General features: G+C 44.7%; 1 protein-coding gene across 4 annotated transcripts in view; it reads right to left on the reverse strand.

Moving 5' to 3' along the window:
* LOC122538497 (farnesol dehydrogenase-like) overlaps nt 1–2109 on the reverse strand; it is a 31172-nt gene extending 29063 nt beyond the window's left edge. For all 4 annotated transcript variants that reach the window (XM_043672634.1, XM_043672635.1, XM_043672636.1 and 1 more), the window contains exons 1-2: nt 2098–2109; nt 492–500 (exon numbers count right to left, since the gene is read on the reverse strand). The gene's annotated coding sequence lies outside the window, so the exon portion shown is untranslated. The remainder of the gene's footprint in view (nt 1–491; nt 501–2097) is intronic.
* Between the last annotated feature and the right edge of the window lie 12801 nt (nt 2110–14910).

Genomic DNA, 14910 nt, shown 5'->3' on the forward strand with positions numbered 1-14910 from the left:
CTTCAACATCGACGATTGTCAATAAAAAAAAACATACGGGTCGAATATTATTTGAAAACTACATTCATGCCAAATTTCTTCAAAATCAGTGATTCACACTTCGGTGTGTTTCTTTTAAGAACAGTCTCGCGAACAGCGAGAAGAATAACGAAAACCCAGTGGGCAATAGGAAACATCGGGAAGAATCTTTGTCACGATTGGACGCACGTTGGTTGCGAGTTTGAAACAAAAAATACGGGAGAGACAACGGATATCGAGTATCGTGATCGCGTCATTGTTTTTTTTAGACCCGTTACGGCCGCTGTTCCAGGAGAATGCGTCCACGATTCTGGAAATCAGCGTGCTTGGTTCTCCACGGTCGAAGCGACATCAGCTTCCTAGACGCAATAACAACGCCGTGTATCGATCTAGTCGGCAGCTGGACCAGTCCTGGGACCCCCTGGAACATTATTCTCGTTCGCGCGGCACCGCGAGGAAATCAACAAGAAAACCAGCGGAAGCTCTAGCCGTTTCCTGATGCCGAGCACCAGATGCTCCCGTAGCGCGGTCATTTCTCAACGCTGCCGCCGTGATTATACCACTCCTCTCTCTCCCTTCTGCTTGCCGCCATTATACTCATTGTATTTTTCACGCGAGGTAGAATTTCGTCGATCTCGGGATTTTCAGGCAGCGTACCGCGTATTCTTCCACGACTCTGATCGTTAATCGTCGCGAATTTAAGAAATATCCTTCGAACGGAATCTCTTCTCCGAGGAAGAGAACTTTCCTCCCTTCGTGAAACTTTTCTTCGTTGAAAGAGAGTTGAAACGAAGAAAATATATATATATCGCGTACGAATATCTTTTTTGCTCGAAAGACAAAAAAAAAAAAAAAAAAAAAAAAAAGAAGCGGCGATATATTATTGAAAAAGATCCTGACGAAAATTGAAGCTGTTACATCATTGGCGAAATAAATATTTACGAACGAGATGTTACTTCTCAATTACAACCGCAATCTTCACCCGCGGGAAGCTATAGCTTATAAAATATTCAACGGGAATCTTTTTGGCACTCGTTAGAAATTCATTTTATCTCGAGGTGAAGTCGCGAGGCAGAGGAGAAGGAAGAGAGCCGGGTGTGGATAAACTTCGACGAAGCGCGGATCCTGTTTATCGCGCGTGTACGTTTGTTTGAATGCGTTTAATATTGAAATCCTGTTTTCCGCCGGAATAATACGTCGGGGCTTGTTTCCCCTTAAAATCTGAGCGTCCGCCGTTTGTGTACCTAAGAAATTCAAATACCACGGACCAACCAACCGACAGTATTATTCTAGCTCGCGCTGTAAACGACGAGGGAGTCAACAAGAACGCCTGACCCGAGCTAGTTCCCGTCTGGCGTTCCACGCTTCTACCCACCAGCCAGATGCTTCCGCTACTCGATCATTTCTCAACTGTTGTCGTGATTACCCGCATCGTTTTGTTACTACCGCACGCCACCGTCTGATGTATTTTTCTTTACTGCGCCAGCGTGTCCGATACGCGCGAATTACCCTCGGGTATGTACGCATGCACGTACGTACGTATGTACACGCGCGCAATCCTCGCGTCCGCCAGCGAGTAATCCGCTCCGCGAACATTTTTCAGCGGAGGCGTAGAGAAAAGTGCTTTCATCCGGGCGGATTAATTGCCAGACGAGGAATAATTTAAACGCGGCGCGAACAAATTTTGCGCAATCCCGGCGAGCGTTGCAACGATCATTGCGAGCAGTTGTTTTCGTTGTTGAAACGTGTCTTTGCTGCTCGTCGCTCGCGTCCCTGCACGATCGATAGAGCGATTAAACTTTCAACAGGTCGCGAATGACCCGTCGTTCATTACTAATGGGGCTTCCCTATAATATTTGCCTGAAATTGTGAACAAAGGAAAGAGTACTACTCGTTTAGGAGGCATTAGACGCGCGCGAAGAAAAATAGAAAGCTATATTTGGAGCAGCCCTTTTGTTCGGCCGTTTGCAGGATGCACGTCATCCTCGTGCATGCCTGCGGAAGATACGATTAACGAGCAAAGCGAAGGAAACTCCCCCTTTTTCTCCCCCGGTTGGCTTCCGTTAGCTACTCTAAAACAGCAGACGTCTGTCCCGGAAATTTCTCGGCGGGAACTATTATCACACGTATTCTTCCGTAATAATACAATTTTCCGCCCTTTATCGCTCAGACACGGACGGTAATGAGCTGCGCGTGACGTCGCTTGCTTTCCTGTATTTCTTTCGGTTTCTGCGAAATTTTTTCCCTCCTCCTTCTTCCCCATCCCCCAGCCGTCCTAATGGTATCGATTCATACGCTAAACGAGACGGAAATATCCTTTTCGAGAGGGAATAAATTACACGCCTCGCAACGGGCAAATTTCACCGGGGGGACGGACGAAATTTGCGAAATTTGTTCACTCGTTGCCCGGGCCAACGTTCCGCCGCTCGAAAATAACAGACGCTCCGGCTAAGAAATTGCTCGTGTTATTCCACTCAAAATTTGGTTCGGTGCTCTGACCAAATTTTAGTTACCTACCGCGCCGTGAAACGCGGTTATAATTTCCGAGGCTGAAATTCCAGAGATCAAAGTAGCAGGAAATAGATCGCACGTACGTACACTTGTCTCGCGACAAAGCTCGTTTTAATGTGAGAAAATTTTTAATTTGTGATATACAAAGTGTCCCAGGTATGGAGTAATTCTGATATGAAAAGATAAGTTGAGAATAAAGAATGAAATTTTTTCACCCGAGATCTGATTTTTTTTGAGAAAATCGAGTACGAAAATTTATCAAATATACTTTATATTAATTTATATTAATTCTAGACCCAGATAGAAAATAATAATTAACAGAAAGTTCGATTGATTTCCACTCTACCAGTGGAAATCAATCGAAAATATGCAATAAAATTTTTTTGCAAAATGCTCGTTTCTAAAAAAAATCAAGTTTGAAAATTTATGAAGCAACAGCGTAATTTTTGACGAAACATATTCAAAATTTGTTCTCTCGAGAATGAAGCTTCAAATGAAAAAATTCTGTTCCACATTTTTGACTCATTTTTGCCCAGTAAGGGAACAGAAACAAAGTTCTACCGACTTGTTTCTACCACACGATCGTTAATAATCACGAAATATTTCTGCAACTTTTTCGAACTTTGTCCGAGAGACTTTTGAAATATCAGGATCTCCGATCTTTCGAAACAAGCAACGCTCGCGAAATTGGATTTTGTACGCACGTCCATTTTCATTTCTCCCTTTCATTTTTCATTATCGTTCCCGATCGGTGCGGCGGTCAATGGATAGACAGCAGACACACGGCGAAGATTAAAAGGAAATGACTTTCCCTATGAAAGAGAATGCCAATCGATATCGATGGAGAGACTTGGTAGATTCTTTCGAACAAGAACGGGGGATTTCTCGTGACAGTTTCACGGAGATGCTTGCACTGCCGTCCTTGAGACATTTTCTAGTAGCATTACGGACCAAATTATTTGAAAACTTGATGGTAAGTTTAAAGAAACTATCGGGGGGATGAGGTCAGTCTTCCCGGTGGCGTTCAACTTTGCTTTCTTAGCTGGTAGACAATAACAGACGTTATCGACATCTTTCTGTTCGTGGGGCGACAAGTTTAGCGAAAACACGATTGTTGCTACAAATATTATTTTCTCGTGATTCGTCTGATTGTAAAAGATAGGATCTAGGTTTCCTAACATGGTGATCGTTACACCATGCTATATACTGAATATATATCAAAAATTGATGACTGATTGCACAATATATTAAACATTGATAATTGAATTGAAACATCGAATTTCTTATTATAATAAAAGTTGATGCTGGTGTATATCTTCTCGACATCTGGAGGATTTCATAGACTCTGTTAAGCTTCCTCCAATGGAGATATCTCGAGGCTGATGCTTTATCGACGAAGTATTCCATGAAATTTCTTCCAGACGTATAATGATTGCCGCAGGCAGCAGACTCGATGCGATCTTCGAGGGCGTCATGAATTAGTTACATTTTATCAGATATCGAGAGGTGGCTGCTGTATGTTCAGGAAAGAGGAACAAGCGACGCGGCGTAGAATCGGGGGAGCAGAAAGACATCGCGACGCACACTGTCGCCGAATTCTCCTCGTTAAATCCACTGACATTTTGGCGCAAAAATATCTGTTACAGAATCTAACTGTTGCAGAATTTTTATCACGCCAATCGTCCAATTTATAATTGGTCTTGCAATGCGGATCGTAAAATGCAAATTCGCAAAGAATTTGCTTTCGATATCGCAGCATCGTAGATTTAAGTTATTATTTTAGCTGTAGTTCTGGTTTAATTGCAACAGATGGCCTGTAGTGAAGAAATGCGTGGAAAGTGGAAATATATGAACGTGATGGAAAAAGCGCGATACGAGGCGTTTTTCTTTATGAAAAAGAGTTGTGAAAAAGAGTTTATTTGAGTGATGTATATATCATTAATTTGTATTCGTTACCTTGTTTTATTACCTGCTGTTTAATCACCAGCAGTATTAAATAAATATTATCTTATATTTAATCTCTAGAATATCGAACGAACGAAATTTGACGGCCACTCGCAAGATCGGGAAATTGGCAGGGCATGAATGAACGAAAGAGAGAGAGAGAGAGAGAGAGAGAGAGAGAGAGAAAGAGAGACGTCTCCAACATCCTGTGCGGCGATTGTCGTCGGAAAATTTGGCCGATTTGCATCTCTTGAGAATGACCATTCTCACGGCTGCAGCTGTTCCGCAAGCACCTTGTTTATTCCCGCGTGTAATTTTCGGCGGCCGGCGACTCTCGTTAATTTCTCAGTATGTCGTTCGCGGTCATTCGCATCCGTTCCAACCCTTGGGCCTCAGCCTCCTTCAAACCCCGACACGTTCAATGGCCGAGCGTCTCCGCTTCGCAACGGACCAGAGAGCGAGCGATCTCTTCTATACATATTCATGAGGCAATAAGCCCGCCACTGATCTTCCGTGGAATGGAACAACAAGGGAAGAATGGAAAGTAGGCAGCAGCAGGCAGACGTCATCGGCTCTCACTTGGCCCTTCTTCTCATGCTCGTGCTCGTGCTCGTGCTCGTCCTCGTTGGAAAGGAAGGGCATTCTCTCGTCAAACGGCCTTTCTCGAATGTCTCGGCGTTTCTCTGGCACGTTCGCGAGCCATCACGCCACTTTCCTATTTCTATTTCTCCTCCCCAATGTATTGCCATTGCCACGCAATAACGATGCCCTTCGACAGGGCTCTTAACGAGGTCGGTGACAACTGCAAGGTCGAGACGTCCCGGCCAGGGACGAATCACGGATTCGACCTGCTGTCAAATGCTTTCAAAGCATTCGTGTCCCACCCGAACCTTCTGAAGCCTCTGTATTGTACTTTCTGAATGATTTACGATTGTTGACGCTCGAAGAATGGGGAATGCGAGTTATTGGGTAGCAAAGGAGGACGTTTTATCCCTCACTTTTGCAAATGTATGATCGATCCGATAACGCTCGCGTCGGTTCGGAATTCTATCAAGAGAGAGAGAGAGAGAGAGAGAGAGAGAGAGAGAGAGAGAGAGAACGTGGTTTTATCCTAGATTCGCTTCACCGAGTCTCGATCCATTACGGAGGGATGTACGAATATAAAAGTGAAGTTTCTTGATCTTTTCCTCGTCTTCAGTCGCAGACCGACCGAAGGAGACGATTTAATCAAGACGAAAAGAATCGACGGCCGTCCCGATAATCGACGTTGAAAGAGCGTATTTTCTATCTTGGCTGCGTTAGATCACGTCCGCGACGTTATATTTCCCCTTTATTCTTGCCGTTCTCGTCGAAGCCTTCATTTTCCCGGTCGCCCCTCGGGAAACCACCGGACGAGATGTAGTCGCTCTCTGTCGCTCAATAGACAGAAAATATCATATTACTTTGCAGATCGACGATTCGACGCGAAATAAACCTTGGCGAGGCTAGGCTGGGAATGGGGGAGGCCCTTATTATGCATGAGACAGCCGTCAAATCGTTTCGTGAGCAACGACCGCACGCCAAGCCGAGCCGAGACGCGTCGCGCCGCGCCGCGCCGCGCCGGTTTCCTCACCTCTAACGAAATCTCGATGCGACGTGTCACGTAGTTGATAAGCTGGCCTCGGATATAAATTTTTCTCCGCAAGGGTTCCGCAGCCAGCGTCCCCGCGATAAATTATAATCAGCCTGTCGTAATATTTCTTCGTCGGACTTTGAAATATCGAATGGAGCATTCGATATCGTTAGAAACGTTCCAGCCAGCACAGACGCCCCAATGTTGAACCTCTAGAGCGATTTTTGCACGTGTCTTGCCAGTGCCTATCTCTCAGCCACAAATTTTCGCTGTTATCAAAGAAATTCGATTGCAAAGGAGACACTTTGCTTTTCACAAAAAAGTCCTCGATAACGCGCGAAATAAAGTACGTACCAAGGACAATTTTATCTCTTGCGCACCTTCGGGCGCGACGACGATTTAAGAAATCACGAGTTTGCCGCGTTTGCGGTGTTCACTCGCGAAGAAGAAATCGCACGGTTCGCCGACGAGCGGCAGAGGAGGTTCAAATTTCGCGCGTCGATCGTTCCGCATTAGCGAGCAAGAGGGAAGTTCGCGCGGCGAGCTAGTATTTGCTTCGCAAATGTCGTGTTTGTCGAAGTCTTTGCTCGCTCCGTTTTCGCAGCCGTGCTCCCGTTCCAACTACGTCGTCGCAGTCGTCTCTCTGTTCCGCGGCAACGCGCTGTGAATACTAAAACGTCCGCCATTTCTGAGCTGAATGCGGAATTCGTCCGCAGATAGCGCGACGCTCGCCATGGAAGTATGTATGTTCTAATCTCGGTGTTTCATTAGCCTGTGTTTGTTAACCTTCGTGACTGATCCCAGGAAAAATTACTCCCTGAAGACGTTTCTCGTCTGAATGAGAAAGAAGAAGTTGTTGAGAGTTCTTCTCAAGGGAAATATAGTGTTAACGATCTCAAATATTAATCCTTTGCCTGCGACAAACTTTTCTTGTATCATCTACTAGCAATTTATTTACGAAGTAGCATTGCAAGTAATCAGTCAAATGGTATTTAATACGAAATTACAACCTTTTAACGTATGATGTTGCTTAAGTTTAAAGCAATCGCATTGCAGGTTTCCTAGAGCAAGCATAATATATACAAGAGTTAATGAAAAAGTAGTCTTAATCGCTGGAAAAATAATATTCTCTTTTTTAAACTTTTCCCAAGAAGCAATAAGAGGTTCAGTTTATGCGAATTATGCCGAATTATGTGAATTATTGAGTGTCAATTGACTCGGGATCGTCTTGAGAAATTTCTTGAATTTCTGAAATTCTTTTCTTCTTCTTACGTCGTTATTATAGCTTTCGTTCCAGGTGTCTCGTTTAGATATTATACATCGCATCATACAACACCAAATGTACACATTCGTTATCAGCAAATTATAAAAATTACAAAAAGAACAAGTCCGAGTGGTTAGCTAGATTTAAATACAATGAGAGAGGGGAGATTCGAATGCAAAGGCTCAAATTCAGATATAATAGGATAGGATATCCTATAATAGGATATCCAAGATAACAGGACTTCGACAGTAACCAATTCCAGGTGACGAGGAGCGTCGCCGTGAAATACAATTTGTCAAGATCCAGTAATACATTTCAGGGAGTTCTTATAGTTGACAGGCAAGTCTCGTATTTTTATCCAAGAAGCGTGCATTTTCAATCAGCGGCCTCCTCCCTAGAATGCCGGTATCGCTCATGCAACGTAGTGTCTCAGGATCCATTGATAAAACATGCAATACTCGTGTTCGAGGATGTCTCTGTCGCTCATTTCGAAACGTGAACATATCGGCGAATTTATAAATCAAATTGATAGATAACGAGTTTTAATAGCAAAAGGGGTAAAATTTGTTCGTGATCTCACTATTTCCTTTTTTTTTTTCTTTTTTTCATGAAATGATACTCGAAGTGACACAGACGTGAAATGAAAGTAATTCAATAAACAGATGCAGAATTTAGATAGCCGCAGAAGTCTGTTGACGATGAGATTAAAAAAAAGAAGACACGCTTCTTTGTCTAGCCCTCAAGGACAAAAATACGGAAACCCGCTTGGACTGGATGCTCGTCGCGGTAAGGAGCTTTGGAAAGTAGCAAAGTAGGAAATAGTTTTAAGATTGCCTTCTCCTTGGAATCGTTGCCGAGCAATTCTTCCTGCGCCACGCAAAGTTTGAGAAAACGGGCTTAATTATCATTAAAAATCGCTAATCTGTCCTGATTTAATTGTCCCTCGTAACGTTTTACATTGATTCGATTCTCTTAGATCTGGCAAATGGAATTTTTCAACGACGAGACGATAGCTAACAAATTTTCAACAAATTGCATCAAGATCTTCGTTCCATTCGCGTTCCAAGGACACAATGTGTTCGATCAAAGTTTACTCGAACTTTACTTCGAAGAAAGGGGTGCGAAGAATACGGGTTGCACGTACACGTGAAACTAATCAACGTCTCGTCTGAAGTGGCTGAAAAGTTTCTATCTCTACGAGGGAAAATCGAAGAACCGTCGGGGCTTCGGCCCCTTTGTCCGGGCGCTGCTTGCACGGACGTTCGGTTATAACGATGCCATCTCTCGACGAAACCATCTGTCGACGAGTCGAGCGAGTTCGATTCTCGCGACAAGTGACGCAATTACAATGTCGCCGATGGACTCGGCCGGACACGGCTTGCCCGCGATTGCGAAGGTCCACAGTGGTTTTAGGTAAAGCTAAGTACAGCGGCCGGACCCTCTTCGACCGTAATTGGCCCTCGGCGAGAGCACGGTCTCGCTGCTTCATTACGCAAATTGACTGACCGTGTAAGTGGCGCAACGGTCCGGAGTCGAAAACCACCACTTGCGCCCGGAACTTCGCAACCCCTTCCGTGCGTTACCTGCGTCAGGATCGACCGGTCCTGTGTATTGTTGACAGTCTCGAACCCCTTCCTAATAGCCGCTCGTTCGATACAACGGGCTTGTTCGATGATTTGTCAACGATTAAAATGTAAATTTTTGATGCTTTGCCATTGAAAGGGCGGACATGTTCGTGGTGTAATTATAAATAATATAAAATAAAAAAATATTATAAATATTGTAATATATAATATGTAATATTAAATATATTAATATTATATTATATTAATATATAAATAACCGAATACTTAATAAAAACGTTCGAACGTGGGACTGTTTTCTTAGAGCAGTTTTTATTGTAAAATAAAGAGAGAGATATTAATTATAAATAATATAAAATAAAGAAATATTATAAATATAATATGTAACATATAATATTAAATATATAAATATTATATTAATATATAAATAACCTAATACTTAATAAAAACGTTCGAACGTGGGACTGTTTTCTTGGAGCAGTTTTTATTGTAAAATAAAGAGAAATATCCTTTATCGAACAGAAGAATTATATATTCGAGTTTGGTACACCGAGCATGATGTTTACAGCAACACGCGTGGCATAACTGCATAAAATTGTTTATATAGCGGTGAAATGGGACCGTACATTCGATGTGATTGTTGTTACTTTTTCTGCACATGTTTTACATATAATGGAATATTTTCTCCCGGTTAAATACTCGATCCGAGTTCCCCAGCTATCAAACAACACGATAAAATATTTACGTGTTCCATTAATAACGCGGAACAGGCGTTACATTACAAAATACCGTAAGAGAGCTTTCTTTTTTTTTAAATGGAAAATCTTGGCAATTAGCAGGGGAGAAACTTTTTTAAATCAATTGTCCGCGTTGCAACGTGAAGAGGGGTGAAACTTGGTTCGATTTTACAGAAACCACTCAAGGGATGGGAGGTTGGCAGAGGGTAGAGAAAGTGTGGCGCACAGAGAGACAGGTATCTCAACTTTTCTCATATCGTTTCACGTTCGTTATTACGCGGCGAGTTGCCGCGAGGCGGATGAGTAAAATTAATGGCTCCCATTTGGAACTATTCCCACGGACTTTCGCCTCTTTTTCTCTCTCTCTCTCTCTGTCTCTCTCTCTCTCTCTCTCTCTCTCTCGCTCTTCGCTGCGCTCCCTCGCCCCTCGTTACCGTTATCCCGCCGGGATTTATAATTAACGTTAACGTTCCTCCGGTCGGTCGCCAATCGCGAGGCGCCGACGCGAACTTTTATCAAATTATTCGAACACGATGCGCTTTTTCCCTTAACGCGCGCCGCTTTAGCCGACCAAATGAGAACTAAATGATTTATCTGCTCCATGTAACCTCTCGTTGTAACTTTTTAAGCAGCCAACCCTCCCTCCCTCCCTCTCCTCCCCGCCACCCGTTACCACCTGCCGTTTTGACATCCGTTCAAGTTTCCATTTTACGTTTTTAATAAGTACGCTGTAGCTATAGTTAACGATCGAATGGAATAAATAACAATTCTCCATGGGCGAGTGTTCAAGCATCTTTGTAAGCGTTATAAGTGAACGTATATTTCGATCTTCGCTTTATTTAACAGTGTTCTAAAATCGAATAAAAATCCTTGACAAAATAAATCAAAAACGAATACTTTCGGAAATTTCCTCGCGGATAACTCGATCATTATGCAATCCTCTGACTGTTGATTCATACAGCCAAGGTAACACCTTCAGAAGCAAAAGTACAAGTGTATATATATTTCGAACTTCGCTTTGCTTAACAGTGTCAGAACAGTGTATTTACTCTAAAACTACAGAATAGAGATCCTTGACGAAATAAAACAAACAACGAAAAAAAAAAAAAAAACAAAAACCGGCAATTTCCTCGCGGATGACTCGATCATCGTGTAATCCTCTGATTGCTGATTCACGCAGCCAGGGTAATAACAACATTTTGCCCGATGGACAAATTGCAGCCAGCGTCGCGTAAAACTGTTTGCAATTCATTATCGGCGTTCGAGTAATTTGGACGCGAGTTTTTCAGGCAAGTCGAGCGTTCGAAAAAGGGGACGCGGAAACAGGTGTAGGTGTCGCGCCGCTCTGCGCCACGCCGTTGGAACGTCGGCATTTCCGACGAGGGTGAAACGTCGGCGAAGGTGAAACGGGGGAGAAGCGAGTGCGACACGTTTTTATTAATGCCTTTTCGTACACCCTACACGTCGTCTAAAGCCTCCCGGGCGGAGGCAAGTGACGGCGGCTGCGAAGGAAAAAGTTAACGAACTCTTGGTGAACGCGTCGCGACCAAGGAGCCAGCCTGATAAATAGCGTCGGATGATGGGGCTGCGAGGACGCGGAACGCGCGACGGACAGCCGTTCGTTCGGCCAACGTCGATGATGTATGGGACAGATAACTTGGAGGGGTGACTAGGTAATTCGTTTGTAAGTCACGGGCTTCGATAAGAGTTATTTATCGAGCGCTCTGCGATTTTTTTTTTTTCTCCTTTTGTAAGGGCTGGACGAAAAAGGTCGACCGAGTACGCACGGAGATTGGACGGGTTGAAGAAAACGGACCTGCAGTTGTATGGCGATAATCGCAGGAGAAATTGCCAGTTGAACTGTCAACAGTTTGATCGAGTAGAACGTTGCATCTGTATCTGGCGAATTAACCGATTCATACACACGAGACACACTTGTGCCCTGATCAGTTATTAACGACATTATCAATCCAATTGACGAAATATATCGCTTCGCAGAAATTTGATATCAGGGAAACGAAGCGTAGAGTCTGAGGAAGGAACGATTCACTGGAAGAGGAAGGATGCGAGCGGATTCTTTTTGCACGCGGATTTCTCCGCCAAACTTTGACTCTGTCCGGAAACTTTTTTTTCAAATTAAAACTCGCGGCAACTGAACCGCGAATCCGCTGAAATAAGACGTACTGGACCAGATTAGATAGTTAAAAATAAAGTGAAAAAGCGGGGACCTACTTTCTCTGAATGATAAAGTAAACATCTTGGAAGTTAACATTTAGCGGTGCGGCGATCTTTAAAAGGTCGCCCCGTTCCGAAGACGATATTCATAGTCTCTTGACCTGTTTCCACGGCCCAGGGACATTGGCTTTGGTCCATGCGCATGGTATAGCAACGAGGAATGTATTCCGGGGGAATTCATAAATTTCTCGATGTCTGGATACCGTTGGAGCGTTAAAGAGTTTCCACGGAGGAAGAAACGACAAGCTATTGCGCGGCTGGTTGTCTAGCGTGATTATACCACCACCACCGTGGCTCGAGCACCACGCTCCGGGTAACGTTATTATGATACATCGCCAGCGCGAATTCAGCTCTTGAGGTTTTTGCTCCTCGTCCGGACGGAAATTGCAGGGGATTTAGTTTTTCGTGGTGTTGCTGGTAAATTTAGATTTATCGCAGCTACACCACGCGACGAACACGGACGCGGCGAGCGTTTACGCTTGTTTACATGCAACCGTTGCCGCGTCGCGTCTTAATTATATTTGACGCTGATGCGTAACTGAATTTCTTGAGAAAAATCTCTGACCTCGTTCTCGATTGGACACAATAATCTTAACCTGGTTCATTTCGCGTGACGCTGAAAATCTGGTTCCACGTGCTGATCAGCCGTTTGTTGGCAAGGAAGTTCGTTAAACCGCGATTCGACGCAAGAAACGCGGAACGTCAGCCGTTCCCGGGTAGGGGAAAGCCCCAAACTAACCGACATAGCAGAGGGTGCACACGCTGGGTTAATTAGGGACGACTGAAAATACAAAATGCATCCAGAATGTCAATTGCTTCGGAGGTAACGCGGTAAGGTGGTAAACCTGATCGATTGATTCGCCTGCCAGGAGTGCCTGTGGTACCTGTGGTACCAGCGGAGAGTGCCTTAATTAATCCTGGAGAAGGGAGATATAGTATCCTGCGGTATCCGGCTGGTCTCGGATAGATGAGATTTCTATTTCCGAGATGGCTCGATACGCCGCAGGATGACATACTAAAACAGTGGCCGCGATCGCTGCTCACCACAGCAACCCCCTCCCCCTTCACCCTATCCGCTATGTTGCCGACGCGTTTTTCATCGAAAGTAACTCCGTGAAATAACACGAAATAATCGACCGTGGAACGAGCGTAATATTCGCAGCTAACCACGAAGCGAAAGAGAAGAAAAGGAAGAGGAAAGAAGAAAAAGAGAGGAGAAGAAAAAAAAAAGAAACTCGCGGTGTTCTTCTCATCGACCAGTTCGGCGCGGCGCGGATCGATATCGAAAGCAATTAACATTCGATCAAAATCGAGGCGGATGGCGGCAAATTCCGCAGTCAGTAATTTATCACGTTCGCCAACCGTCTCTTTGCGTCTAGCTCCCTCGATTTTAAATCACCTTCTCGCCGTGTCACACGGTCGAACGACGAAACAGCAGGGAAAAAGACGACGCGACGGGGCGACGCGAATATATTTTCAATTATAGCTGGGCTTCGTATCGGCACGAAGAAATTTCTCTGACGCCTACACCGAGGCAACGGAGGCAGCCTCGCGCTTTCACCCGCGCCCCTTTTCGTCCGATTTCTCTTATTCCGTGCGCCTCGAAATCGACCCCCACGGACGCCTCGCTGCCAGCGTATTTCCTCTCTCGTTTCCCCCGTTCCTATCCAACCGGAGACGGAATCACCGGTCCCAGGGTACTTTTGACATTCAAATAACGCCGACTTAATATGCACGATGCCGCTCCGAGCCAATCGAATTGCGGAGTGCTCGTTTCCTCGAGTCAAGGTCTCTCCGTTAAGAATCCCAGTCTCTTGTCTGCTCGCCGAGCAAACCACCCTTATTCTTATTCTTCTTCTTCTTCTTCTCCTTCTCTTTCTTTCCCTTCTTTCACCAGTTCTCCTTCTCTTCGACGTTTCTTCATTCCCCTCTTCGTTCAACTTTCCTTCCAAGTACAAATTTACGTATTCCGCGGTTACAGGTCGGCAAGAAAGTACGGTTTACTCGAAAATCCTTTTCCAACGATGTCCTTCGCCTCGTTACCCTCCTTCAGACCAGTCGAATGCTTATGAAGTTTGCATCACAATCGTTCCTCCCCGCATTGGCCCGCATTGCTGCGCAAATGAATCAGCATCGCGGATTACTTTTTTCCTCGCCGAGGAAAGTCGAGCGTTGCCACTCGGGCTCGTGCACGTCGAAAACCCGGCTTAAGGTCGACGCGACGAGACGCGACGAGACGCGACGACTCGAGGGTCGATGAACCGTTTCGCGTCCGTGTTGCACAATCAAAACCCTGTTTGCCCGTTCTTACGTTATTTCCATTCCGGCTCGAGGAACTTTCTCATCGCGCATCACGCGGCCAACAATCAACTGTTTCCTTCTCAAAGAACTCTTAACAATCCCTCCCCCTCCCCCCTCCTTCCGCCACGATTCCATTGCGTTCTCCGCGGAGTTAAACGCCTCGTCTGAGAGATCTATCAGGAGGTCAGGATATCGTACCTCGGCAAGGCTATTAAAACCTGTCTGCCGCAGCTCTGCTTTCTGCATTCGTTCCAAACGGGAACTAATTTTGCGCAAAGATAAGCGAATGTTTATGCCAAAGCGCCACGCCGCGCCGCGTGGCGAGCCGGGGAGAGATACGGTGAGACGCGCGAGTTGAAATTTGGCATGCACGGTGCCACGCGGAGACGTCGTCGTTGCACGTGGTAAGAATATGTATCGCGCGTGTGTGATCCGTAAGAGTGGCGTGCGATTGAATTGCGAGAGAGTCTCCTGTGAATTGCGGGAAAATTGCGGGATGGAAGTTGCACGAAAATTTTTGCGAATCGTGAAATTGTTTGTAACTTACTGGAAAATAGGTAGGTAAAAATAGTAGGTAAGAGATATGTGGTTTAAAATAAATGTAAATAAAGTTTGTTAATTTACAAATTGACAGATACTGGAAAAAATATGTCCCAATGCGGCGATGATAAAAGATATTAAGACTCTAACATTATCACAACTCGC

Source organism: Frieseomelitta varia, unplaced genomic scaffold (genome assembly GCF_011392965.1).
Source record: "Frieseomelitta varia isolate USP_RPSP 00005682 unplaced genomic scaffold, Fvar_1.2 scaffold_165, whole genome shotgun sequence".
Classification (NCBI taxonomy): domain Eukaryota; kingdom Metazoa; phylum Arthropoda; class Insecta; order Hymenoptera; family Apidae; genus Frieseomelitta; species Frieseomelitta varia.